Here is a 27001-nt window from a genome sequence, read left to right as displayed (position 1 = left end):
GAGACACAGGCAGAGGGAGAAGCAGGCTCCATGCAGGGAGCCTGACGTGGGACTCCAGGATCATGCCCTGGGCCGAAGGCAGGCGCTAAACCACTGAGCCACCCTGGGATCCCCCACATATACTTTTTAAAAACATGTGCTCCACCCCTACGAAATTCTCCACCCAGACCCACCAGCTAAGAACTGCTTTGGTATTAGGTAGAACCATGGTAAATTGCTGATAACTGACCAATTTTGACCAATGTCAAAATTGGTTCTGCCGTGGGCACTAACTATCCCTACCCTCAGCGTGGTACAGACAGTACCAAGGCTGCTCAGAAGAGAAAACCTTAGCAATGACATGACCACAGCCTGAGCTCTGACATCTCTCTAGGAGGTAAGTGGAGGGGAAAAAAAAAAAGACAAAGAAACCAGGAGAAGGAAGAGCTAATTCATCCTGAAGGTCAGGAGACACCAGAAGGACAGGGTGTCTCACTAGAGAGGCTACCCTGGGAGCCTCAGCTCAGACCTGGACCATGGAACTGAAGAGGGATTCACACTGGCATGACAGGAGGACTGTGAGCAGTAGAAACAGCTTGGGGTGGGGGTACACCCACACACGTACAGCTCCTAGTTCTGACCAGCGGGAGGGCCTGGCAGCAGTGACAAGTGTGCTCAGGTCTTGGTTCCTAACATCCTCTACTAAGGAACCAGGGCTCTACGGAAACATCGCTGTTTCCAGGGCTGGAGCAGGGAAAGTACAAGTTGGGAACATCTTGTAGTGCCAGAATGTAAGGAAGTTCTCAAAAAATGATGAGGCACAGGAGCTCACCTGAAGGAGCTCCCAGTGGCTAAATCTGGTGCCATGCGCAAAATTAAAAAGCAATAGTAATGGATTATAACCCATAGAATAAAATAAGCATGTATGAGTCAATATTGATATGAATAAATAATTGAATAGATAAATAAGGAAGACGGAGCAGATCTTTCTTTCTCTTTTTTTTTTTTTTTTTTTTTTTTTTGAAGCAGATCTTTCTTACAGCAGAATTCCAATTAATAAATGTAGAAGCAATGATGGAAATAGAAGATCACCATTTGGCAAACATTACAGTAATAACGGTCTCAGGCAAGATCCACTGCTGGATACTAAAATTAGTGGGTGGAGTGTGATGAGAAATAGGACATTTGAAGGGCAGTCCGGGTAACTTAGCAGTTTAGCACCGCCTTCAGCCCAGGGTGTAATCCTAGAGACCGGGGATCGAGTCCCACGTCGGGCTCCCTGCATGGAGCCTGTTTCTCCCTCTGCCTGTGTCTCTGTCTCTCATGAATAAATAAATAAAATCTTAATAAAAAGAAAAAGAAATAGGGTGTTTGAATCGTCTTGACTATCTCCCCGTGAGATACGAAGGCAAAAATCGAAACTTTACAGTAAGAAAGAAAGAAACTTACCTTACGATACAGAAGCCTGCCAGACAGCCCCTGAACCAAGTAATCAGCATTAGCATCAGCAGTAGTAACTTACTGACATCACATACCCCTTGATACAGTGTACTGGGAAGGGTACCTCACTTCCGTCATCTCCTTACCCAAAATACATCAATCTTTATTTCTAAATGGGGAAATGTGTCTAGCTCCACTGCCAGCTCTGAATATGGACTATAGATAAGCTAGTAAAGAGAACATTAAACCCAAATTGAAGGGCATTCTATAAAATCCCTGACCAGGACTCTTTAAGAATTAAGGTCAGAAAAGACCATGAATGACTGAGAAGCTGTCCCAGATTCACGGAAATTAAGGAGACATGACAATGAAACACAACATGGGACCTTAGACCAGGAAAAGGGAAATTAGGGAAAAGGACATTAGTACACAATTGGCAGGTATTAAACTGGGCCCGTGGTGGAGCTAATGGTACCATGTTAATTTCCTGGTTTTGATCGTTGCACTGTGGTTATGTAAGATTTATCATCAGGGGAAGCTGAGTGAAGCATTTTTGGTAACTTTTCTGTAAGTGTAAAATTATTTCTAAATATAAAGTCATTAAAAATTAGATAACTTAAGAAACAAGAGAATATTAAGTGTTTATAGGTAAAATGACACGTACGTGGTTTGTTCTAAAATACTCCAGCAAAGGGGCTCCTGACTGGTGCAGTCAGTAGAGCATGTGACTCCTGATCTTAGCATCATGAGTTCAAGCCTCACATTATGTTAGGCATGGAGCCTACTTAAAAAATAATAATAAATAAAATAAGATACTCCAGCAAAAAAGTATGGAGAGGGATGGAGTAAGACAGTAGCAAATAGATCACTATGAAAGATAGTGATGGGGACCTTTCTAGGATCCTCTTTTGTGTCTGTTTGACATTTTCTGTAATAAAAAGTCAAAAAGTTAACAGTAAAGAATCAAATAAATCCCTACTACAAATGACAGGATTCTAGAAAGTGGATGAGTAATAAATGAATATTTAGAAAATAGAAGATAAACAGCCCTCCCTGGAGAGAGGAGAGGCAGGCGAGGGGGGCTTGAGCTGATGCATGTTTTGCTCCGATCACAGCCAAGAATGCTTCCAACAACAGCTAAAGCTACAACAGACACACCCAGGGGATGCCAGAGAAGCAAGACCTGAAGGGAAATGAGGAAAAAAGAAAGGAAAGACCCACCTCTACCTTGCGTGGGCACCTGTCTAGTGAGCATTCAGCCACCTGTCTTCTTAGGCCTCCCTGTGGTGGAATGCAAGCCTGGCAGCAGGGAGGTGTGGTGTGGTGTGGGGTGCGGACACAGGAGGAAGGAGCCTGGGCCTCTCCTCTGGACCTAAGGCAACCCTAAGCTGGGGGGACAGAGTGCTTAGGGTCAAGCTTATGGGAACCAGAACACATGGGGCTGGGGGCTTTATAGGGCAACTAGGCAAAAAGGCAGAGGCCAGCCTTTGAGCCTGGGGAGGGGGAAGCACTGTTTCTAGTTAGATACTAAGTCAATACCCCTTCCCAGGCCAGCCAGAAGGATGCTGACAGAAGGCAGGACAAATACAGAGGATTCCAGGGCCCTTCAGCCGAGCTGCCTTCTGAGGGAGGAAATGGAAAGAAAGGTTTGCTGGGGATGGACAGAGCATTTCGCTAGAAATCATGTGATGGTTAAAGTATGCGGCCCAGAGGGATGGCCTGGGTTTCTAACTTAACGATGTACAAGGCAGGCAGCCTGCACCAACATCTGATGGGAACAGTGGCATAAATACCCCACTCCCGTGGAATTGTCGGATCACCAACATAACTGCATGTAACTAAATGGGAATTAAAATATAAGTCAGTGAATGAATAAATGAATGGTCCACATCCATCCTGCCCAGGCCGGAGAGTCCTGAGGCATGTTCTACACTGGCCCCACAGCTCCCTAACAGATTAGGTGGTTGCCCACAGTGCTCATAGGCCTGATGCATGCCCCCTTTCCCTCTCTGGTCTCAGTTCTTCACTCCCTGATTCATGCTTACTGGGACAGAGTTCAAGTAACCTACTTACACATGAATCTTTGGCTCAGGATCTATTCCTGGGGGGACACTCATCAACACAGTTAGGACTGTATTTTGCCCCTGTAAAGCCAGATGCAAAGCCACCCTGCATTTTCACCTGCTGTGAAGTAGCCAGAGTGCAGTAGGAAAAAGCCAACAGGTCCTTGGACAACCAGCGGTTATTATAAAGTCCTTTCAGCATGTTTCCCATGCTCTCCCCTCCCCAGGCCCACTAAGTGCTCTGCAGCAGCCTGCACATACCAGGGGCACTCAAGGATCCAGCTAAATGCTCAGAAGAGTTTTCAAAAGGTAAGAGATGGAGGCAAAGAGCACATAATCAGACCCCTGGCACTAAACAAGGTAGAAGAGATCTCTCTCCATCACTGTTTCAAAATGTTTCTGGATAACAAACTCCAGGAGGAAACTCAAAATGGTGAATAATTGGGCCAATTTTCACTGCTCTTGGAGAGGCCACTGGTCTCAGTGAGAACAGGGCAAGAGTAGGGAGACCAGGATGACAGAGAATTCTGCTCGCCATCCTTGGCCTGGGAGACGGAAAAAAAAAAAAAAATAGACACTCAGCCAAGTGCTGCCCTCTGCAGGGCTGCGGACACCTGCATCACTGGGTGTGCCACATCTGGTCCTGAGGTGTGACCCAGAGTTTAGTGCCATTCTGTGCACCAAGAGCCTCTTCAGAATGAGGGCGATCCCTGGATGAGGGCTCCTTCAGGCTGAAGGCCTCCATACTCCACTTTGTCACCTTGTCACAAAATGGGTAGAAGGGCCAGAATCCTAGCATCACAAGGCACCTTATTCTCAGTGACGGGGAGCTCACTCCCACTCATAAGCAGTCCATCCTTCTCTGTATTTACTCTCCTGAGACCTCAAGAGCTCAAAAACAGAGCTGGAGTTCACCCCTCCTCTATTTGCTATATCTCTAATCCTCTCTCTCGTGGTGAACCCATTTCTGAGCAGTGGGGCAGTCTCCACCCTTGTCTGCAGTCAGATGCAGAAAGCACCACATACCTGCTGAGTTCCTGCTCTGTCCCAGTGCCATGCTGGGTCCCTTCCATGTGTGCACAACCCCACTTATTCTTTCCTCACCACCACTCAACTCAGAGGGTTCGTTTTGTCCTCACTTTTCCTCTTCGGAAAGAGTCTCAGAGGCTGGGCCAACATTCACCGGCCAGGATTTGACCCTACCCATTTCTACCTAGGCTGCCTCTGAGATGAGGGCTGCCCCACAGGAGTCTTGTGATGAGACTCCTTGGACAAGGAGGAGGGGGTGGTCCTCAGAGGCATGGACCACCCAGGATAATTATCTTTTGTCTCCTCTGAGTGGCCCCCTGAAAACCTTCCTGTCTCTCTAGGATCTGTGGGTAGGCATGAAGGTTCAGTGGTTTGTGAGGAGCCAAGGAAACCACCACCCTCTCTGGGAAGAGCCTCCAATGGGAGGGGATTTGGAGAGGACAGAGAGTCTCTGACATGGGCTGTTCTACACAGAAAACAAGAAAAGTTGGATAAACCCTTTTCCTGCTTGGACAAGGATATGACAGATGTCCCAACAGAGGCCTCCAGCCCAGCCCCTGCTCCAAGCCTGCCTCACCTTCGGGGGCGGGGGGTTCCATAGCCTCTACATAGGGCATCCCATTTGGTGCTCACCTCAACCCTAAGAAGAACCATTATTCCCAATTCTCTGGTGAGGAACCTGAGGTCAATGAGGACCAATGACTTGCCCAAGGCCATGCAAGTGTCAGGTCTAGAGATCAACCCACCGTTCTCTGACTCTAAAGACTGCTCAAAATCATCAAGACACAGAAGACCTGGTTTTAAGTAAAGTGGAACAAGGGGTGAAGAAGAAAAAGAAACACCTCAGGCATTTAAAGGACTCAAATCAGGGAGGAGCAAGCCCAATTACGGGTCCACGCATCCCACCGGAGCCAGTTGAGCCAGTAGCTACAGGACTCCATTGGAGAGTACTCGCCCTCTCTGTTCTGCCTCCCTGGGATGCTGTTTCTCCCCTTGGGCAGCTTCCCCTCATGGTCAGGACAGGGCCACCAGCATCAAATGGAGCAACTCGCTTCCCTGTTTCATAATCAGCCATGGGCAGAAAGTTCACCCTCTCTGTGGAAGAACTTGTCCACTCAGCCATCTGATAGGGTCATCTCCCATCCAGTCCCCTCCCAGACCAATGACGATGAGCAGAGCTAGCACTGCTGATGAGCTGAGAGCCATCAGTTTTTGTGGCAGGGAGGAGGGCCCTACAGGAGGCAAGGGGAATGACCATGATGTTTGATGTTGCAACTTTTGAAGGAGACAGGCTTCACACGGGACCCAACAAGCTCAGCCCTCGTTTTGCTTGTTTTTCCTTTAGAAAGCAGAGGAAATGAAACTTGGAAAAACCACCTCTGCCCACTTCTCATCTCACTCCTGCCCTAAGTGGACATAATGAGGCTTCTCCATCATCTCGGGATCACCAGCCAGATGCCCCGTGGTGTACCTCCTGTCCGAACACACTATTCAAGGTGTAACCTGCACTCGAAACTCATTCCCAGATCACTGCCAACTTTCACATACATACCCACTCTGACCTCCAAAAATATAATCAAGGCCACACAAAACAAAAACCCACTGCCCATGCAAAATGGGCACATCTTGTCTTTTTTAACTTTCAAAGTTAAAAAATTTCAAAGTTAAAAACTAACCCAAATTTAGCAAATTTCTCTTTAAACCTATCTTCCTACAAGAAGAGATTTGTCACTCTTCTGCCCCAGATTCTCCTCTAAGTCCTGTCTGCTTACTGAGGGGATACAACTTTTTCAACACTAGGCACAAGGCTGTTGGAAAACAGAGAACAGAGTCCCTGCTGCCTTTTCCAGCAAAGCCTCTCACGGAGGCAGATGAAGAGCCATCCTGGGGACAGGAGACAAACCAAAGGGCTGACCTAAACCTTGATTCCACTCCTTAACAGAAATGACCCCGGTGGCACCCTCTCTGCTTGTGGGGCTGAAGGCTGATTATAAACCTGTGATCATAAAAAAAATAAATAAATAAAAATAAAAATAAAATAAAATAAAATAAAATAAAATAAAACCTGTGATCATTGGAAAGAAACTTGTTATGTAGAAAAGGCAATCCCTATTGGACTTTTAAGGTTCTGCATCAATAACTTGGGTCACGCTGTTTTCAGCATGTCTACTCCCTGGCATGAAGACCCCAGGGAGGGGAGGGGTCTGTCAAGTAGTATGGACCAGACCACCCTTGTCTCAAGTTACCTGTCAATCACTTTGCCCCAGAGGAAGGTTGGTTGGGTGCAATGGACCCTCCAGGAAAAGTAAGGAGCAGGAGAAGGCAAGGGAGGACACACATGCTCACACAGAACAAGGCTTTGGGATTTGCAACACATGGAAAGGGCACCTGCCCAGAGCTCCTATTCCAGTAAAGAGGAAAGCTCTGAATAGATCTGCAAAGGAAAACCCTCCTGAAAACATCTGCTGAGACCTGGATCCCTGGCCCATGGTAGAGAGCTGTGCCCTTGAGTCATTCATGCAAAGGTGCTTAGATTCTTTCCTTTATTCTCTTAAAAAAATAGGCGTTTGTTAGTTGTGGACAGGCATGACTTGGAATTCATTTAATGATCAATATGGCACATCCACTGACCAAGCAGAACAGATGCCCACCATAACACCTCCCTGACACAGGTGCCATAGAAGGGCCTCCTTAGCTTCTGGCTGATTCCACCTGAGTGAAGGTAAGGTGGGTGAGAGATAATCTATTTTTGTCTATGTCATTCCATATGTATATCTACCTACGAACTTGAGTCCAAAGTCTTAACAAGACATGAAGAGAATCCCGACAGACGGTCATCTAGCCTTGCTTAAAAATCCCTGCTTCCACTGGTTTTGCCCAAAGGGCTCCAGAGAGGAAGAGCAACCTCAGGTGGATAACAGAAGACTCTGCCCCGGAAGCCAGAAGCGCCTGGCTGATCTCCCACATCACCTGAGTGCACTCAATCTGAGCTAAGTGCAGGCGTCGGGACACCCAAAAGACTACCGTGGTCTTCCCAGGCCATACAGCTCACACTCACCTTCCTTTAGCCCCTAGGTGTGAGATGGTTTTAATTCCTCAAGACTCAATTTCCTCATCTGTAAAATGGGAATGATAACCTCCTTAGGGCACTGTGAGAACTAAATGAGTTAATGCACATAAAGTACCTCAATAGGCCTCAAAACACATCAGCTGTCAGAATCACATTTCACTAGGGTTCCTCAGATTAACGATGAATTAAACACAGGTACCAAGTCAGCCATACAGCTCCAAGCCAACCCTAAACGGACTGAACCCCCAATGGCTTTGGTGGCACATTCCCTGTCCCTTCCAGGTTCGCTCAATCTTCCTAAAGACTTATTTCCCTTCCCCTGGGAAGAAGGCCCCCAAGCAGGCAGCGCCCAGCATGAAATTAGTAACTTCAACAACCACCACCTCCAATCTTAAATGTTGGTGGAGTACTAGAAACTATCCTACATTTCCTCGTTTAATCCTCAAACCCACATGAAGAGGCTAGCATAGTACTGTAGTACCATCCCCATCCACAGATGCAGAGGCTAGGAGGAGGGAAGTAAATGATTCCCAAGGGCCTCAGCTTGCATGGAATGAAATCAGGATTTGAACACGGAGCATGTCAACACTACCCATGCTAACAACTCAGGCACCATTTGGCCTTCATCTTCTCGGACTCCCAGGGCACAGAAATTCAAGGGTTGCAATTATCACATTTTTTTCCTCTGGGCACCAGATTTTAGGACCCAACTGGTGTGAGGCACAAAGCTCCACAGTGACTCAGCCAGGAAAAGCGTGATAGAACATAGTGAGAAAGCAACCATCTGCCAGCCAAGGAGAGGGGCCTCAAGAGAATCCAAACCTGCCAACACCTCGATCTTGGATTTCTATCCTCCAGAACTGTGAGAAATAAATTTCTGATGTTTGTCATCCAAGCAGTGGCACTTTGTTATGGCAGCCCAAGCTGATACCAGGTACCAGCCAGGTACCACCAGGCTGCTTTCCTGCCAGGACTCCATCAGCGTGAGCTTTAACCTGGGCATCTGGCCGCCAGGTTACAGGGCCCACCCCTGGCTTCACTCTCCCCACTGGCTCTTGGCTCCAGTGAGCATGTGAGTTTGGGCCTCCCACCCTAGGCCTAGAATTCCTGGAGCTTTTACTTCTTATTAGACAATGAGGCCCTTATGCATGGCTTTTCTGTGCCTATGTCTGGAGCTGGCCAGGGCCCCCAGAAGTGGAACCTGCACCCAGCGCTGGGTGACCAGCCACAGAAGGTGAACCTCCATGGCAGGCAACCTCTTGTCCAGCTGCCTAGCTCTGTGTCTGCAGGTGTGGCAGCACCATCGACACCTTCCTCCAGCGCTTCTTCAAACAGAGGGGATCCTAGAAAGGTGGATGCATGGAGTCCACAGGATTCTAATAATATTTAGTTGCTCTAGGAGCTGAGTGAAGCAGTTTTGGGGAGCAAGCTGGCAGCACTCTTCTATCTGCCTCATTTCTGAAGGGCTTTTTTTGGCTTTTTTTTTTTTTTTTAATCTCTTATTTCCCTTTCTTTTGAAAACAACCTGACACAAGGCCTTCCTGTTAATAGTAATAATAGTGGTAATAGGATGCCTGAGTGGCTCAGCAGTTGAGCGTCTGCCTTCAGGTCAGGGTGTTATCCCAGGTCCAGAGATTGAGCCCCACATCGGGCTCCCTGCACGGAGCCTGCTTCTCTCTCTGTCTAAGTCTCTGCCTGTATCTCGTGAATAAGGAAATACAATCTTTAAAAAAAAAAAAATAGTTTTAATAGTGGCAATTCAGCAGACCAGAGTCTTCAGCCTCTCCCTGATACTTGGCTCGTGGCTGAGTACCCAGTGTCCAGCCGGGGAAGGGCCCTCTGTTACGCTTTCAAAATGGAGAAATGAAACAACTCTTAGCATTAAGACTGTACTGACGGTAGTCTACCAATGGCAGAGTGAAAGCTCTGACAGATGCCAGGCCCTACATATGCAGCAGAGAGGACAGGGGACACCAGACAAAAATGGAAGCGATCAATCAATTGCTAGAGGATGCTGGCTTCTGGGCAGAGGATGGAGGTTAATGCTACCACCAGCTTATTGAGCACCTACCATATGCCAGGCACCATCCTAAGCCCCTTTCCCTTTTCCCATAAGCCTCACAAAAGCCCTCCAATGCAGATACTAGGGTCAGCTTCAATATCTTTTAAAATGAAAAACCCCAAAGTTTAGTGAAGTTAAGAAGCTTACTTGGGGTCTTACAGCTCAGGTGGGGGCCCCAGGATACAAACCCATGTCTGACTCCAGGGGTCTTACTTATCCACAGTGCTTCAGACTCAGTAGTCAGTGACAGAGAAGCAGGGCAGACGTCAGAGCAATGAGTTTTTATCATTCAAGGGCAGAGCAGGTGTGGATGGCTGTGGAAATAAGAGACCCACAGGCTCTTGACTGTAACTTAGTAACCCAAGGCTTCCCTTGTGTAATTACTGCCCACCCAGCCAGGCAAAGATGCTCAGTGGTGGCAGGCAGCTCAAGGGAGCTGTAGCCACTCTCCTGCCCCAAGGAAAGTCTGGTAGTACATGGGGGTGATCATTATTCCAACCCTCCCTGGTGCTGTGCTGAGAGGGCTAATCCGCCAATTTAAAATTATAAAAACACCTATTTTTAGAGCTAAAAGTACCCTTAGAAATGATTTGTTCCAACTCTTTATAAAAGAGGTCGAGAGGCATGGTGTGAGCTTTCATGGGTAGCCAAGATTAAAACAGAGGGAGCTCTCAGTCCAGAGCTCCTCCTCACACCCATGGCCCAGGGGTGGCCCTCTTCCCAAAGGCAGAAATCAGGCCCAGAGAAGTACAGCTCTGGAATGCCGCCCAGCCCCCCTAAATACCACTTCTTACTTCCCCAGCCCTATGGCCCAGTGATGAGAGCCACAGGGGCCACAGGGGTGCCTCTTCCTAACACCTCCTCCCTAAGGCTCACTCGGCCTCATCCAATCTCAGGCATGGAGAGGAAGCACAAGCAACTAGGCCATAGGGTCCTGTCTCCTCTCCAAGTGGTGGGAGAAGACCCCCTGCCAAAACACTGGAGGCTGCCCCTTGGTCACAGCTGAGTCTCGAGAACCATGAGGACCACGGGCGGCAAAGGAGAAGTCAATGGCACTGGTTCTGGAGCTGAGATACCAGAAGTGAGCCCCTATTCTGTCACTTAGCAGCTGCATAACCCTAAGCCAATTCGATTTCTTCTTCTTCTTTTTTTTGACAAGCAAAAAGTTGTAAATAATTAGTGTGTATAACTTGATGTTTAGAGATAGGTATACACCTGTGAAACCATCACCATAATATATGCCATAAACCGATCCATCACCTCTGTAAGTTTCCTCCTACCCTCTTATTTTTTGTGTTAAAAACACTTAACATAAAACCTACTTTCTTAGCACATTTTAAAGTATATAGTACACTAATGTTGATTGTAGGCACGAAGCTTACAGTAGATGTCTAGGACTTAGTCACCTTGTATACCTGCAACCTTATATCCTTTGACTAATGCCTCCTCATTCCTCCTCATCCCAAACCCTAGCAACCTCCATTCCACTCTCTGCTTCTAGGAGTCTAACTAGATCCAACTGATTAGTGGTATCATGTAGTATTTGTCCTTCTGTGGCTGCATGAGCTAATTCTTAACCCCTACAAACCTCCCTTTCCTGATCTGAAAAACCAACATGATTATACCTACTTCACAGGCAAAACACAATGCCTGACGATTATTTTTACAGTATTGTTATTATCATAATGATGCTCTACCACCCATTCAGTGGCTCTTCTTCTATGCCAGAAACAGTGCTATGCTTTAGATGAACAATCTCATTTATTCTCACCTACAAATCTAAAATAGGTGCTATCAATTTCATCCCACATTTGAGGAACCGTGCTCAGAGTTGTTCAGTGAATTGCCCAATGTCACACAGCTACGAAGTGGTGGGGCTGGGATTTGAACCAGGTCTACTCCTAAGCCTCTGCTAACATCTGTGGGCTATGCTTTTCATGTTCTTTATTTTATCCAATTTAAAAAAACCTACCAGTGTTAGGCAGGTCCTAGGGGGAGAGTATCCACTGACAACCAAACTGAGAGTGCCGCAGACCCTTTGGGAATGGAGCATTTGGTAATTTAATTTTCCAGTTAGCTCCATATTCACTAGAAGCCTTGTTTACTGCTCAATATTTTCTAAACCCTGGCTCAGAGCACGAACTTGCCAACCAGAAGGACAGTTTGAAAACTGCTATAGCTGCTCTGTCACTGACACATCAAGGCCCCCAGGATGCTCACGTGGCCACAATGTGGTGTGGGGGAACTCAGTGACCAGCACCCCATCCTCCTCTTTGCTGAGGATCTCCACTCTCTGCTTCTCTTCGCACTCCTGGGGCCCAAGGCTCAGGCACTGATGTGCTGGCCATCCTTGGGGAGAACAGGACCCGTGTTCTTTTCTGGTTCTGTCACTAACTGGGACTCAGATGCCTCATCTGTAATGTGTGAAAGAATGAAATGGAAGATCTCCAAGATCCATGAGAGCCAGAGAGAGCAGCTAGGTGCAGTACAAAGAGGGTCCTGGATTCCATTCTCACTTGTAACACTATCTTAGCAACCACAAGTGCTAATATCTGCTGCGCATCCACTGTGTACCAATACTGGACTGAGGACTTGCACAGCATTATCTCATTCAATCTTCAAAGCAAGACTGTGATAAAGGTACTTTTATTCCCATTTTGCAGGAGAAGAAACAGAGGCTCAGGGAGGGTAAGGGACTTGCTCCAGGGCATACAGCTAGTAAATGAGCACCAGGATTTGAAAGCCCAGCACATGTAACAGTAAACATATGGTGAATGAATCCTGTTTTTGTCTGTGCTCCTAGCCACTAAGCCCATAACCAAGCTCACCCCATAACCTTTCCGGTGCTGGACCTTGCTCTCCCCAAGAGTATGCTCCGGCAGTTGGCTGTTATAAAGTAAGCAGACCCTAGCCGGGCCACCAACAGGTGCAGGGCCCCGGCCAGAGCACCCTAGATCTTAGCAGAGGATCCTCCTCAGTGACCAGGAGACAGAGTCTACACACATGGAAGGGATCAGGAGTCCGGTGGGTCCCTCTACCCTGACACTGTCAAGCAGGCCGTGGCAGGCTCTTATCACGGGGCACACAGTAAATATCCTATGGAGCCCCAGAGAGCCCAGGGATCAGCTGCAGGCCTGCCCAGGTACTGCCTGCCACAGGAGTTCGGGAGGCCCAGGCCCCCTCCACCACCTCGCTGGCTCCCTGCCAACCGCACTAATCGTCTCCCGAGCAAAAGGGAGTGAGGACTCGCTGCCAGTGCCAGCCGAGAGCTAAGGGAACCAAGGGCGCGCCAGGGGGCAGCGGGACCCCGAGGGTCCATCTCCCCTCACCCCGCCCCCATCCCGCGCCTCCTCCGATCTGCATCACCCGTCACTTCTTGGTTCTGCAAACTTCCCGGGCTCTCCTTCACCCGGGGGCCAGCGCTGCCGCTGGTTCCTCCCGGGGGGTCCGGGGCCGGTCCCTCACTCCAAGCCCAGCCCCGAGCGCGCGCGTCTCACCTGCAGCCCCGCAGGCCGGGCTCCGCGGGGCTGAACGTCCCGGCGGGCCCTCCGCGAGGCCGGCCTTGGCCGCAACAGCCGCCGCTGCCGCCTCCTGTGCCCGCTACGAGCCCGGGAGGCCCGCGCAGGGAGGGCAGGTCCCAGGGCGCCGTCCCGCTCGCCGCCGCCGGGCTCCCGGGTGCCCGCCGTGCGCCTGCCTGGCTGGCGAGCCCGGAGCGGCCGCCCCGGCACGTGCGTGCGCACGCTCGGGGGCTCCGCGGCCCCAACCCCGGCCAGGACCACCCCTCGGCTAGCGGGATTCTGGGAATTGCAGTTTGCCTGGAGAACAGCCCGTCCCTTCAGCCCACGGAATCCTGGAAGTTGTAGTTTCTTCCCGCGACAGGCGCAGCTTTACGTGCTGTTAGATTTATACGATTATGGGATTCCTGATGATAAATGTAAATGCAAGTTAAGCCAACAATCAGATGTCCTTTATAAAATAAAAGTGATTAATATATCACATGTTTTAAAAATATCTATTACCACAAATACAAGTAAATTCAAAAGCACTATCCACTTCCCCTCACCCACCCCCACCCCATCCCATCCCATCCCATCTGGACCCTCCTAAAGGGCAAACATTCCCAACTCTTAAAGTTGCTGCATCTGGCATTTACTGTCCACTCTCAAAATATACATATGCTCCTATTTCTTGATTTATGAATTCTAAACCCCTTGGCTTTTTACTAGGATAGATGAAAATTCAACTTATTTAAATATGTGCACCAACCATGATTACCTGCACCCTCATTGAGTTATGAGACATTTCTTTTTTTTTCTTTCTCCAAATTTTTATTTAAAATCCATTTAGTTAACATATAGAATAATATTAGTTTTGGGGGGCACTTGACGGGATGAGCACTGGGTGTTATTCTGTATGTGGGCAAATTGAACACCAATAAAAAATAAATTTATTATTAAAAAAATTAATAAAATAAAATAAAAAATAAAAAAATATTAATTTCACGTGTTGAATTTAGTGATTCATCACTTACCTACAGCACCCAGTGCTTATCACCAGTGTATACTCCTTGATCACCTATTTAAGCCACGTCCCCACCCACCTCCCCTCCAGTACCCCCTCAGTTTATTCTTTATAGTTAAGAGTCTGTTTCTTGGTTTGCCTCTCTTCTTTCCCTCCATGTTCACCTGTTTTGTTTCTTAAACTCCACATATGAGTAAAACCATATGCTATTTGTCTTTCTCTCACTGATCTCACTGACCAATTTTGCTTAGTATAATACTTTCTAGTTCCATCCATGTCATCATAAATGGCAAGATATCATTCTTTGTTATGGCTGAGAAACATTTCATTGTATACATATACCACATCTTCTTTATCCATTCATCAGTCGACGGACATTTGGGCTCTTTCCATAATTTAGCTATTATTGATAATATTGCTATAAATAAACATCAGAGTGTATGTATCCCTTTGGATCAGTATTTTTTATCCTGTAGGTAAATACCTACTAGTGCAATTGCTGGATCCTAGGGTAGTTTTATTTTTAACTTTTTGGGAAACATCCACACTATTTTCCAAAGTAGCTGTACCAGTTTGCATTCCCACCAACAGTGTTAGAGGGTTCCCCTTTCTCTACATCCTTACCAACACCTGTTGTTTCCTGTGCTGTTTTAGCCATTCTGACTGGTTTTAGGTGATATCTCATTGTAGTTTTGATTTGTGTTCCCTGGTGATGACTGATGTTGAACATCTTTTCATGTGTTTTTTTTAGCCATCTGTATGTCTTCTTTCGAACACTCTCTATTCATGTCTTCTGTCCATTTTTTAACTGGATTATTTGTTTTTTGGATGTTGAGTTCAATAATTTCTTTACATATTTTGGATACTGACCCTTTATCAGATATGTCATTTACAAATAACTTCTCCCATTCCATGAGTTTCCTCTTAGTTTTCTTGGTTGTTTTCCTTTGCTGTGGAGAAGCTTTCCATTTTGATGAAGTTCCAACAGTTTATTTTTGCTTGGTTTCCCCTGCCTAGTAAGAATTTGCTACAGTCAATGTCAAAGAGTTTACTGTTTGTGTTCTACTCAGGATTTTGATGGTTTCCTGTCTCACATTTAGGTCTTTCATCCATTTTGAATTTATTTTTATGTGTGGTGTAAGAAAGCGGTCCAGTTTCATTCTTTTGCATGTTGGCTATCCAGTCTTCCCAACACCACTTGTTAAAGAAGCTGTCTTTTTCCCATTGGTTATTCTTCCCTGCTTTGTTGAATATTAGTTGGTCATATAGTTGTGGACTAATTTCTGGGTCTTCTATTCTGCTCCATTGATCTATGTGTCTGTTTTTGTGCCAGTCTTAATGATTACAGCTTTGTAATAGAGTTTCAAGTCCAGAATTGTGATCCCTTCAGCTTTGGTTTTCTTTTTCAACATTACTTTGGTTATTTGAGGTCCTTTTTGGTTCCATATAAATTTTAGGGTTGCTTGTTCTAGCTCCGTGAAAAATGCTGGTGGTATTTTGATAGGAATTACATTAAATGTGTAGACTGCTTGCATAGCACAGACATTTTAACAATGTTCATTCTTCTAATCTACAAACATGGAATGTTTTTCCATTTCTTTGTGTCATCTTCAATTTCTTTCATCAGTGTTTTATAGTCTATGAGATATTTCTATCAAACTGGTTAAACTTTGCTTTTTATTTTTAATTATTTTAAATGATAAGGCCCCAGTGTTGAGGCACTAAAACTTAGTAAATTTATGCAGGGCCATTTGACAATACAGTCAAAAGCCTTTAAAACATGCAGACTTTTGGGGGGACTGGGTGACTCAGTTAAGTGTAAGACTCAGTTTTGGCTCAGGTCATATCTCAGGGTCTTAAGATCAAGCACTGTGTGAGGCTCCACCCTTAGCTTGAGGTCCTTTCCCCCCTCTCTATCTTTCCTTCTGGTTCTCCCCCTTTCCCTGCCACTTGCTGTCATGCGTGCTCTCTTTCTTTCAAATAAAAAAATAATTTTAAAAAAACATGCAGACTTTTAACCAAGAAATTCTTATAGTTGTGGATGAGTGCAAAGGCTAAACAGTGTTGTTTGTAATCATACTAAAAGACTAGAGCAAAAAAAAAAAAAGACTAGAGTGGCCATATTAATTTCAAACAAATTATAATCAAGAACAAGGAAAATTACTAGAGATAAAAAAAGGGGGATATTATGTAATGACAAAAATGACAAAAGGATCAATTAACCAACAAGACACAATAATCATAATTGTGAATGTACCTAATACCAGAGCCTTAAAGTAAATGTCAACAACTGACAGAAAAACTAGACAGAAATTCAGCAAGGATATAGAAAAACTCAACAAGCGGTGCCTGGGTGGCACAGTTGGTTAAATGCCTGGCTTTTAGGTTCAGCTCAGGTCCTGATCTCAGAGTCTTGAGATTGAGCCCCACATAGAGCTCCATGTTCAGTGCGGAGTCTCTCTCTCTCTGTATCTCTCATGAATAAATAAATAAAAATCTTTTTAAAAAAAGTTAAAAAGTCCTTTAAAAAATAAATAAAAAATAAATCAAGCATTTATGCAGCACCAAGCTGGGTTGGGCCTCAAGGCTGAAACCTCTCCCTCTTTCTGGAGTCGTATTCCCTTTCATTGGTTCTATGTGGATGACTCCCAGATCCATATCTCTAGTCCTGAGTTCCAGATTCACATTTGTGATCAAGTTGCTTGGGGCATAGCACCACCTGGCTGGCCTGACAGCATTTTAAAATCTCTATGATAAACATCATGATGGTAATGGTTATAAATATATCTGAAAATTATTTTATTGTCCTTTCAAAAGCTGGAGTCGGATTTCCCTTCCCTTGAAAACTTAGTGACTTACTTAGTGGCATAACTTAATGACTCACTTCTAATAAATAGACTATGTCAGAAGTAATGCTCTATGACTTCTGAAACTAGGTCATAAAGATACAGCTTGTACACTTGTCCCTCTCTTTATGTGTGTGTGTGTGGGGGGGGCGGGTGTGAGTGGGTGTGAGTGGGTGTGTGTGTGTGTATAGTCTACTTTGGAACATAGCCACTGTGTTATGAGGAAGCCCAGGCCACAAGGAAAGGACATACATGGGCATATTAGTTTATTAGAGCCTCCAAATAAAATGCCACAGACTGAGTGGCTTAAACAAACAGAAATTAATTTTCTTACAGTTATAGAGCCTGGAAGTCCAGGATCTCTCTGAGGCCTCTCTTTGCTTGCACATGACTGCCTTCTCACTGTGTCCTCACATGGCCTTTTCTCTGTGCACGTGTATTACTGGTATTTCTGCTATAAGATAGGTTAGATTGCATTGGGACCCACCCTAATGACCTCACTTTAAGTTAATTACCTCTTAAAGGCCTTGTCTTCTAATACAGTCACATTCTGAGGTACTGGAGGTTAAGACTTTAAAATATGAATTTGGGAAGAACATAGTTCATTCCATAACAGTGGGTGTACCAGCCAACAGCCCCATCTAGGCCTTCAGCTGACAACCAGTAGCAGTTGCCAGATGTAAATGAATGATCTCAAGGTGATTCCAGCCTCCAACCTTTAAGCCACACCTCAATTGATGCCCTAGACATCATAGAGCAGAAATAAGTTGTTCCTGATATGTCTCATTTAAATTTTTGACCTACAGAAACCACAATAAGTAATAAGTGATTTTTGTTATTTTCAAACCACTAAGTTTTAGAATGTGGTTATATCATAGCATTACATAATTAATAACTTCTTGTAATAGTTATCTACTGCTGCATAACAAGTCACCCCCAAATTGAGTGGTTTAAAACCACAGTAATCATTTATTGGATCTCACAGTTTCTTGAGGTCTAGAATTGGAAGTGACTTAGCTGATTGGTTCTGCCTCAGGGTCTCATAAAGTTGCTGAAAGCTGACTGAGACAGGAGGATCTGCTTCCAAGGGGGTTAGCTAACTTGGCTGGAAGGTTAGTCTTTCTCCATGTGGGCTTCTCTGTGCAGCTCTTGAGTGTCCTCATGGCAAAGTGGTTTGCTCCCCCGCGCCCCTGAACTAGTGATCTGAAAGACCAAGGCAGAAGAACACCTTTTGTGACCTAGCTTCAGAAATCACACAAAGTCACAATTAGCAATTAGTGTGGGAGAGGACCATGAAACGGTGTGAATACCAAGAGACATGGCTCTTTAAAGACCTTCTTGGAGGCTGGCTACCACAATAATTAGATATACCATCTATTCAGTACCTGTTATGTACTTGACTTTAGATGGAAATGATTCCATTTAATCCTCACTACCACCTTTATATAGCAGATTATATTTGTCCCTAGTTTATAGATGAGAAAATTGAGGGCTAATAGTCACTAAATATCTTGCCCAATGCCATGTAGCTAGCAAATGGAGGAGGGAGATGGAACGTAGCCTGAGTTGGCTCCCTACCAGCCTCTTTTCTCTCCCACTCCACTTTCATCCCTTCTACTCCCTGTCTTTCCTCCAGAAGTTGTGTAAATTCCTGCAGTGTTTATCCCGCCTTACCCCCATCTTCTAACCTTGCTTTTACTGTCCTCATTCAGCGTGGCCCTCCAGAAACCTGTTGTAACTTGAAACCTATGCATTTATTAGCATCTTTAAAAGGAATCCTCAGACTCAAAGCAAATGAAGAAACCGGAAGCCAGAGCATCTCAGTGGCATCTGTGCCCAGACCAAAAAATAAGGGAAGGCCCAGAAGAGCTGAATTGAGAGAAGAGGCAGACAAGGAGAGCCCTTCTAGCCAGCCATTAATCCAGGGCTGCTTTCTCCAGATATGGCCACAGAATGAGGTTTCGAAGGGCTTTAAAAATGCTTCCTAAAATTTAATAATTATTTTTAAGAAAATTTCATTTCTGTAAGACATTTTTATTTTATGTTTTAAATTCAGGGTTATATTTGCCCATCTCAGTGTTGGCACCATAGGCAGTTTTGCTAGCATTTGAGTTTACTGAGTCTGTTTGCCATGGAGATACTCCATTTTGCCTCCCACGATGAGCATTTACAGCTAGCTTGAGCAGGAGGTGTAATCAGGGCTTTCTTAAGGCTCCCCCACTGTGCATTGGCTCCTATTGATAATTAAATGCTACCTAGGGAAAAGGATAATTAAGACACATTTATTTCCTGAAATTGAAGCTTAAGTGATTGCATTGCCTTTAGGAACTTTAAGTTTTGGGGGAAGAATGTAAAATTTGCATAATTCAGAATCACCTCATTCCTTATTTTCTCATCACCAACACTGCCCTTTACCTTTTGCTCCTGCCAGTGACTGTTACTTGACTTGTCCAGCCTATGCAGGTTTGTGGAAGACTTTATTCTAAATTTGACAGAAAAGTAAGATACATCCTTGAGTGGCAAATGCTCAAAGTACATTGAAAAAATGGTACATTTAGTACACATACCTGGGAAATTACATGACTGAGAATGCCATGAACTGGCCTCCCCTCACTCTACAGGATTGTCCTGGGTCACTTGCTTGTCTCTGGTGGTTCTCTTGCTCAAATAGATGCAGCCACCCCCTGAATACAGCCGCTTCTGAAATCTCCAACTCAGTAATTTACTTCACTTTCTCCAGCCTCACATCTTGAATTTCTTGGAGAATAATTTCACTGGACACTTAAATGGTCAAAAATAGAGTACATCGGCCAAGTGAAATAATCAAACAGAAAAAGACAAATACTGTGTGATCTCACATATATGTAGAATCTAAAAAAAGAAAAGAATTACAGATACAGCAGACAGATTGGTGGTTGCCAGAGACTGGAAGTGGGGAATGGGCAAAATGGGTGAAGGGAGTCAAAAGGCACAAACTTCCAGTTATAAAATACAGGGATGTAATGTACAGCATGGTGACTGTAGTTAATAATACCATATTACAAACTGAAAGTTGTTAGAGAACAGACTTTAAAAGTTCTCATCACAAGAAAAAAATTCTGTAGCTATGCATAGTGATGGATAATAACTAGACTTATTGTGGTGATCATTTCACAATATATATAAATGTTGAATCATATACACATGAATGCTTTATATCAATTATACCTCAATAAAAAAATAAATGCTGAAAAACATCAGATACATCGTAATACCTAATGCCAGTGAGAATATGAAGGGAAAGGGGCTATCATACACTGTAAGTGAGAATGTGAATCGATGTGAATCAAGGACTATTTTGGGCTGTTTGCACCAGAGGACTGGCTACTTAAGGTAGCTTAAATCAATTAAGACTTTGTTCACATCTGAGAAATAGCCCAGAGCTGTTTGAAATCTCTAAGTGGGCTATCAAGGACCCAGACTTATCTGGTCTTTCTGCTCCTCTATCCTTAGTGCATGGCTTTCATCATCCAGGTCACAAGAAGGCTGCTATAGCTCTTGCCATACAATAGAGACCCATGTAGGAAGTGGAGGAAGGACTTGGAAGCAAAAGGAAATTTCCTAGAAGTCTCACTCAAAACTTCTGCTTACATCTTATTGGCCGCCTCTATCTTCAAGAGAGTTGTAGAAGTGAAGCCTTTTTTTATTAATAAGAGAGTAAGGGAATAATGAATATTGGGTCGATTACTAGCACCTTCTGCTATGAAGTTCAGCTTTTTTGGAGGACAACGCCGAAACAGCTATCAAAATTTAAAAATTTAGGGCAGCCCAGGTGGCTCAGTGGTTTAGCGCCACCTTCAGTCCAGGGCGTGATCCTGGAGACCTAGGATTGAGTCCCACGTCGGGCTCCCTGCATGGAGCCTGCTTCTCCCTCTGCCTCTCTCTCTCTCTCTCTCTCTCTGTGTGTGTCTCTCATGAATAAATTAATAAAATCTTTAAAAAAAAATTAAAAATTTATATGCTGTTTACCTCTTGACTCAGAAATTGCCCCAGCTAGGAATTTATCCTGGAGATGTGTTCTCATATGTGTGCATGTGCTTACCCCTTAACAAGGTGTTACTTGCAGCAGGAAAGGACTCATGGAAATGCATTTCACTAAGTGCAGTGTCTCAGTAAATGTCAAGCTCTGACCCACCACATTCCCAAGGAGGAGGTGGGTAGCAACAGGAAGCAGAAGTGAGGGTGGGGTCTCTAAAGCCAAAGAACAAAAGTAGGGAGAGGAGCACAGATGTTTCCCTGCAGCACCCCAACATAGCCACTTAACAGCGAGTGAGAGGATAGGCAAATCATCTCTGAGACTAAAGAGGGTTACTTAGGTCTGTAAAAAGCTGTCTTACGTTTGTACTCTTCTGGGTAGAAGAAGCAGGGGAAGCTGTTAACGCTTAAAACTCTTGAAGACAATCGAGTCAACTCTTCATCTTCAGTGGAGGAAGCGGAGATTGAGAGGTGTAGAAGCAGTGGTGATGGAAGTCTTCTGGGTCTGCTTGTTGGAGACTGCTTGCTTTATGATAGATTCTCAGACATTTTGAGCTCATCATGGTTACTCTACTGAGAGCAGTCATCCCTTAGTGTCATGCTCCATACTCAGAGGTGCAGCCAGTGGCACTAAATTGGCATTTCATGAAGGGGGCTGCTGAGTCCTCCAGAAACTTGGGCTGAGTCTTGAAGGGCCCCTGTCTGATTGTAAAGACACAGCACTAATAGCTCAGAGCAAAGGGTTTCCCTGGTGGCTCCATTCACCAAAGGTTCCTTCTAAGTGAAAACCTGAAAAGACCCTTGGAAAGAATTGTTGGAGATGTGTATGGGAATAGCTCCATCTATAAGGAGGAATAAGGCTTGAATTATCATCTAACTACAGCTTTGTATTTTCTCCAAATTAATGAGGCATTTGGAGAGGGGATCAAAGTGTTATATTATAGATACAGTGGGAAGAAGGACAGGAGGACAGGAATTGTCATTTTTATAGCCCTGACTGTTCAAATAGCCACTGTGAGATGGGCATTTTCATTGAGAGTCTTCCTGTGAAGTATTATTAATTCATACTATGTTATGCATAATGGTAGGGAACACATATGCTGAAAATAACTGGTGCCTCCCCCACCCTCCTCTCTCCCCATGGAAACCTCAAAGGCCTCAGCAGGTAGGGGCAGAGCATCATCACCTGGGACTTCTTTTCAATTTTCCTTTCTACCTGACTCAAACACTCCACTCTGGAGTCTTTTTCAGCTGAGGGATACATTTTATGAGGAAGCAGGGATGGTTTGGAAATCTTTTGGCATGTGTTATGGTGAGGAATTTCAGCAACTTGAAAGAAGCAGAGCCAAGTGAAATTCCAACACAGATGGTTCTGTCAGATGAATCTGAGGGCTTTCCCCTGGCAGTCTCGGGATAGCACTATGAGGTTGTTCTGGGTCCACTCCGTCTATGCAAAAGAGCTTGCCACTTGCCTCTCCACTTGCCTACCACAGGCACTGTCCAAATGCTGTATCTGTGCCAGGCACTGTGCTGAACACCGGGAATAAAAAAATGAGGCAGGACTGGGTAGGTCTGGCCAGCAAACCCTGGCTTGTCCCCAGAGGAGCCATGGCCTGGAAAATTCTGCTGAGAAAGGCTGTGAGCATTTAGAAAGACTGCAACAGAACACAGAAGCAAGGCTTTGAAGAGAAAACGTGATGAAGAAGAGAAGACTGGATGTGGGAAGGCTGTAAAGGGAGAACCGTGAGCATTTCTTGTTTTTGCCCACCTAGCATCTACTCTTTCTGTGAATCTTCTCCTTAGAGTTCTTACGGAAAAATATCCTTCTGGTACCTCAGTTCAGTGGTTCCAGTAGTCTGGCCTTGTCCTCAGTGCCAAGGGTGGGATACGAACCAATCATAGCAATCTACTCTTTGACCATGGTATTCAGTTCAGAAGTGGGCATTAAGCCTCATTTCTAGGACTGGTATTGTATCTCCTGGGAAAGAGAAATGGCCTCTTTCCTCTGGGGTCATTAAGGTGTAAGCTTGGAAATGCCAAGAGGTACCTTGGTGAGACCCTACTGGAGAATAAAAGAGTAGAAAGAAAGTAAGAGAGTGAAGGACCACCCAAACCCCTGGATCCAGCCAGACTTGAAGCTAAAAGTCCTGAGCTTTTCAGAAACAACTAATCAATTCCTCCTCTCCTTTTTTTTTTTTTTTTTCTTTTTGCTTGATCCAGTTAGGGTAAAACTTCCATCACGGTTAGAAATGAGTCAATCTATAAAGGTACGGTATTGGAAAGGGACAGAAAAGTACTGTTTCCCTTTTCCCATCCTTTAAGTTCACAAAAGATTAAGAAGCTACCTTCAGAGGGCTCTAGGGAGTAAAGAACACCAGCTAAGGATGTGACTGGGGCAACATAGTCGTTGTTCTCCTACAATGTTGCTGGTAGATTGTAAAAGAGGGACCCCACACCTGAAGAACAAGAAGAAAGGAGATGGGAGAGCAGAGAGTCACATCAGAGTGTGCACAAAGGCCAGGGGAAACTAGCTCAGAGAAAATCTTCAACTCTGCAATGCCCACGGGAGGTTAAGGGAGCCTTCTCTTGGGACTGCACAGCACAGTGGCTTTCCCTCTTTTCATGCATTACTTGCTGGTTTGTGTTTACCATGTGCTCTTTCCTGGTACTTTAAATTGGCTTGGTGGACAGCTCATTATGAGTAGAGTTGTTGGAAGGCAATATTTGGAGTTTAGGCTTTGAGGTCAGATTGGACCACGAATGCTGACTTGTTATGTGACCGAGGGACTTGCATCCTCATGAATCAGTCCAAACGAGGAACTTTGCCCCTTCACTAGTTTTCCTCATAAAACCTCACATAAAGCATTTGTAAGCATAACAGAGGAACAGACTTTATTAAAGAAGAAGCCTAAGTTAGGACATGCCAGGGTACCTGGGTGGCATAGTTAGTTGAATGTCTGACTCTAGAGTTTGGCTCAGGTCATGATCTTAGGGTCCTGAGATAGAGCCCCATGCTCTCTCCTTCTCTCTCTGCCCCTCCCTACATTTGCTCATGCTCTCTCTTTCTCCTTTGAATAAATAAATCTTAAAAAAAAAAAAAAAAGGAGGATGTGCCATACACCGCATGGCAAACAATATCCAAAGTAGACGCTCTTCATCTGTAACTACCAGGAAGCCTCTCTTGGCTTTTCTTCCCTTGCCCAGTGTGCAGTCAGCCAGCCCACTTCTCTTCCCCTTCCCACCCTCTCCTCCCCCTTTTCCTCTCTTCCTCTCCCATTGCCTTAGACTTCTCCTATGCAGTAATATCTTCTCTTTGTTTTATTCAGGGGAGCCACTGTTCCTCTCTGAAATCTCAGCACTAGTTAGCACCCAGGGCCTGGAGGCCTCAACTTCTGTATCAGAAGGGTTTTTAGTAACAGACTCTTAATTATAGAGAACAAACTGATAATTATGGGGGGGGGGGCACAGAGTGGGAAGGTGAAACAGGTGATGGGGATGAAGAAGTGCACCTGTGATGAGCACTGGGCGATGTATCGAAGTGTTGAATCACTTGATTGTAACCTGAACCACACTGAATATTAACTAACTGAGATTAGAATAAAAACTTTAAAGAAAAAAGGTTCATAGTTGCAGACTATGAAATCCACTCTGGTTGGCTTAGGCAGAATGGGATTTGTTAAAGGATATTAGGTGACTCACAGATTTCACTGGGATAATGGAGGGGCAGATTCTGAACTGGGCTTCTAGGAGCAATGCCCACAGCAATAGTGTCAGAACTGAGCTGCCAGGGGAATTGCTGCCTCTCCACCTCCGGGATCATGCTGCCCTGACTTGAGGCAGAAACTACCACTTCCCCTGCTTACCATAGAGAACCAGGCTCCTCTGCCACCATTCCCCCATGCAGGAGTACTACCCCAAGGACTTCCCTTTCTTATTCCAAGTTTTATAGTATGTATTTGCTTGATGGAGCCTGTGTCCCACATGGATCCCTAGCTCCATGAATGTGGAGCTATGTGGGAGATGGAGTGTGTAATTCTCCATTGCCAGTGTGGACAGCATAGGAGAAGGAGGTTGAGATGATGCTGAATGAGATGTTGGTAAGTGTGGTCTTTGGTTTGTGGTCTGCTACCCTCACCAGGTGCCTCATGTAGTTGCTTTTCAAAAGATAGTCCCTTTCATAAAAGGAATTCTACTGCCAGATTTTTAAGAGCCTTTTCTCTGTTTTATTACATGGCAATGTGAAAATGAATAGAATAAAGCTGTGAAGCAATTCACACAATATCTGTCATGTAGTAAGTGTTCAATACATGTCAACTATTAACCAGTATGGAGGCACCTTTCCAGTTGGCCCCTCAAGGTTGGGGAGGAGTTGCAACTCAAGGTGCTTAAGGAGAGCAGGCAAAAAGGTTGGGATGGGGGGAAGATCCATGAATGAAAGTGGTCATCTTTAAAATTTTTTCTCCCTGTGGTCCATTCCACTTCTCCCAGAGTGTCTTTTCATTCTGTTATAACAACAAACTTCACTTAGCATCAACTCTGTTGAAACCTCTGAACAAACCAGCCCTTCACAAGACTCCAGAGTTGTCTGTCGTCCCTGACTTGGTTTTTGCTCTGTATTTCCATCAGCCTTCACCAGTTTTTATTTAGTCTCTTATTCAGAGGCGGCATGACTGGAGAAGGCATTACATCCAGGTGAAACCTTTGAGAGCAGGATGAATGATGTCTCTGCTTTGCACGATGCCCTGGATGAGCTTGGAAGATAATAATGGAGGCTTAGTTATCTAGTTGCCCAATGAGACTTTTTACAAACAGCCTAAACAATCTGCTTGTGCCACATACAAAGTCTAGGAACAGAACGTAGACTGATCAGCGCATTAGTTTGTGGAGGCCTAGTTGCAGGCCAGTTGACTTTCCCCCAGATGCTATATGCAACAGCAGTGCCCACTGTTAGAAATCTCCCACTGAAGTCGAGAGGAAGCCCTGAGCTTCTGCTTCACATGGGAAAGAAACACTGTTCTTCAACGGCTTCCTTCATTCAGCAAACACTGTGCAGTATATTATTTTGGATATTTATCAGTATTTTGGGGGATCTTCAATGTATATTTTCAGGCTACATAACCTCAGAGAAGGCATTTGGGCCAAATTACATCATCAAAGACCAGACTAAAGGCTTACTGGCTTTGCTTCCTTTATTTTGGGAAAACTCTTCTCGTCTGATTGAATCTAGCTGATTCACAGCCAAGCTGGATGGAGGCAATCATCTCACATTTTAGATGATTCTAGAGGAAAAAGATATCCCTTGTTTGTCCTACTCTCATCAGACTGTCATCATTCCTTCCCTGATTTATAGGAAAAAATGCCAGTCCTTGGCCTGACTTTGAGGAGTGTAGGAGGAGGCCATGTTCTTGAACTTGCTGTATCCCATATTTTGTTCTTTGATCCTGGCTTGTGAAAGAGACATTTTGTAAGAGCAAAAATAGTAATAAGGCTGACTTGGGTGATGTAACCTAAAGAGCAAATAATCTCACTGGTACGTTAAGATTCACCAGTTCAGAAGAGGAAGATTATTCCTGAAGATGAGGGAGGAAATTATTATTTTTTTTTAGTTATTTTTTTTATTGGAGTTCAATTTGCCAACATATAGCATATCACCCAGTGCTCATCCCGTCAAATGCTGCCCTCAGTGCCCATCACCCAGTCACCCCAACCCCCTGTCCACCTCCCCTTGTTCATTTCCCAGAGTTAAGTGTCTCTCTCTCATGTTCTGTCACCCTCACTGATATTTCTCTCTCATTTTCTCTCCTTTCTAGGGAGGAAATTCTTAAACCAAAAATAGCTTGTTAGAACAGAAAAGTTATTCTTTCCCCAGGGCAGGGAAGGGAGTCCAATACAGGCTACTGATTTTCTGCACCTGCCCTTTGAAGGTTTGTACATAGAGCTTCCTCCATATTCCTCCCCCAATTCCAGGTCTTCAAAG

At 45.0% G+C, this 27001-nt stretch overlaps 1 protein-coding gene across 11 annotated transcripts in view; it reads right to left on the bottom strand.

The window, feature by feature from the left end:
• Nucleotides 1-27001, bottom strand: part of POMGNT2 (protein O-linked mannose N-acetylglucosaminyltransferase 2 (beta 1,4-)) — a 133082-nt gene that overhangs the window by 10458 nt on the left and 95623 nt on the right. The window contains exon 1 of one of the 11 annotated variants that reach the window (XM_072793127.1): nt 13141-13301. The exons of 6 other annotated variants lie outside the window; for them this stretch is intronic. The gene's annotated coding sequence lies outside the window, so the exon portion shown is untranslated. Of the gene's footprint in view, nt 1-13140; nt 13302-18796; nt 19882-25224; nt 25776-26297; nt 26470-27001 lie in introns of those variants that run through there. 4 more of the 11 variants (XR_012015071.1, XR_012015070.1, XR_012015072.1 and 1 more) reach the window with 4 other exon arrangements.

The sequence above is a fragment of the Canis lupus genome, chromosome 22 (assembly GCF_048164855.1).
Source record: "Canis lupus baileyi chromosome 22, mCanLup2.hap1, whole genome shotgun sequence".
Classification (NCBI taxonomy): Eukaryota; Metazoa; Chordata; class Mammalia; order Carnivora; family Canidae; genus Canis; species Canis lupus.
This window is presented reverse-complemented; position numbering and strand designations above follow the sequence as displayed.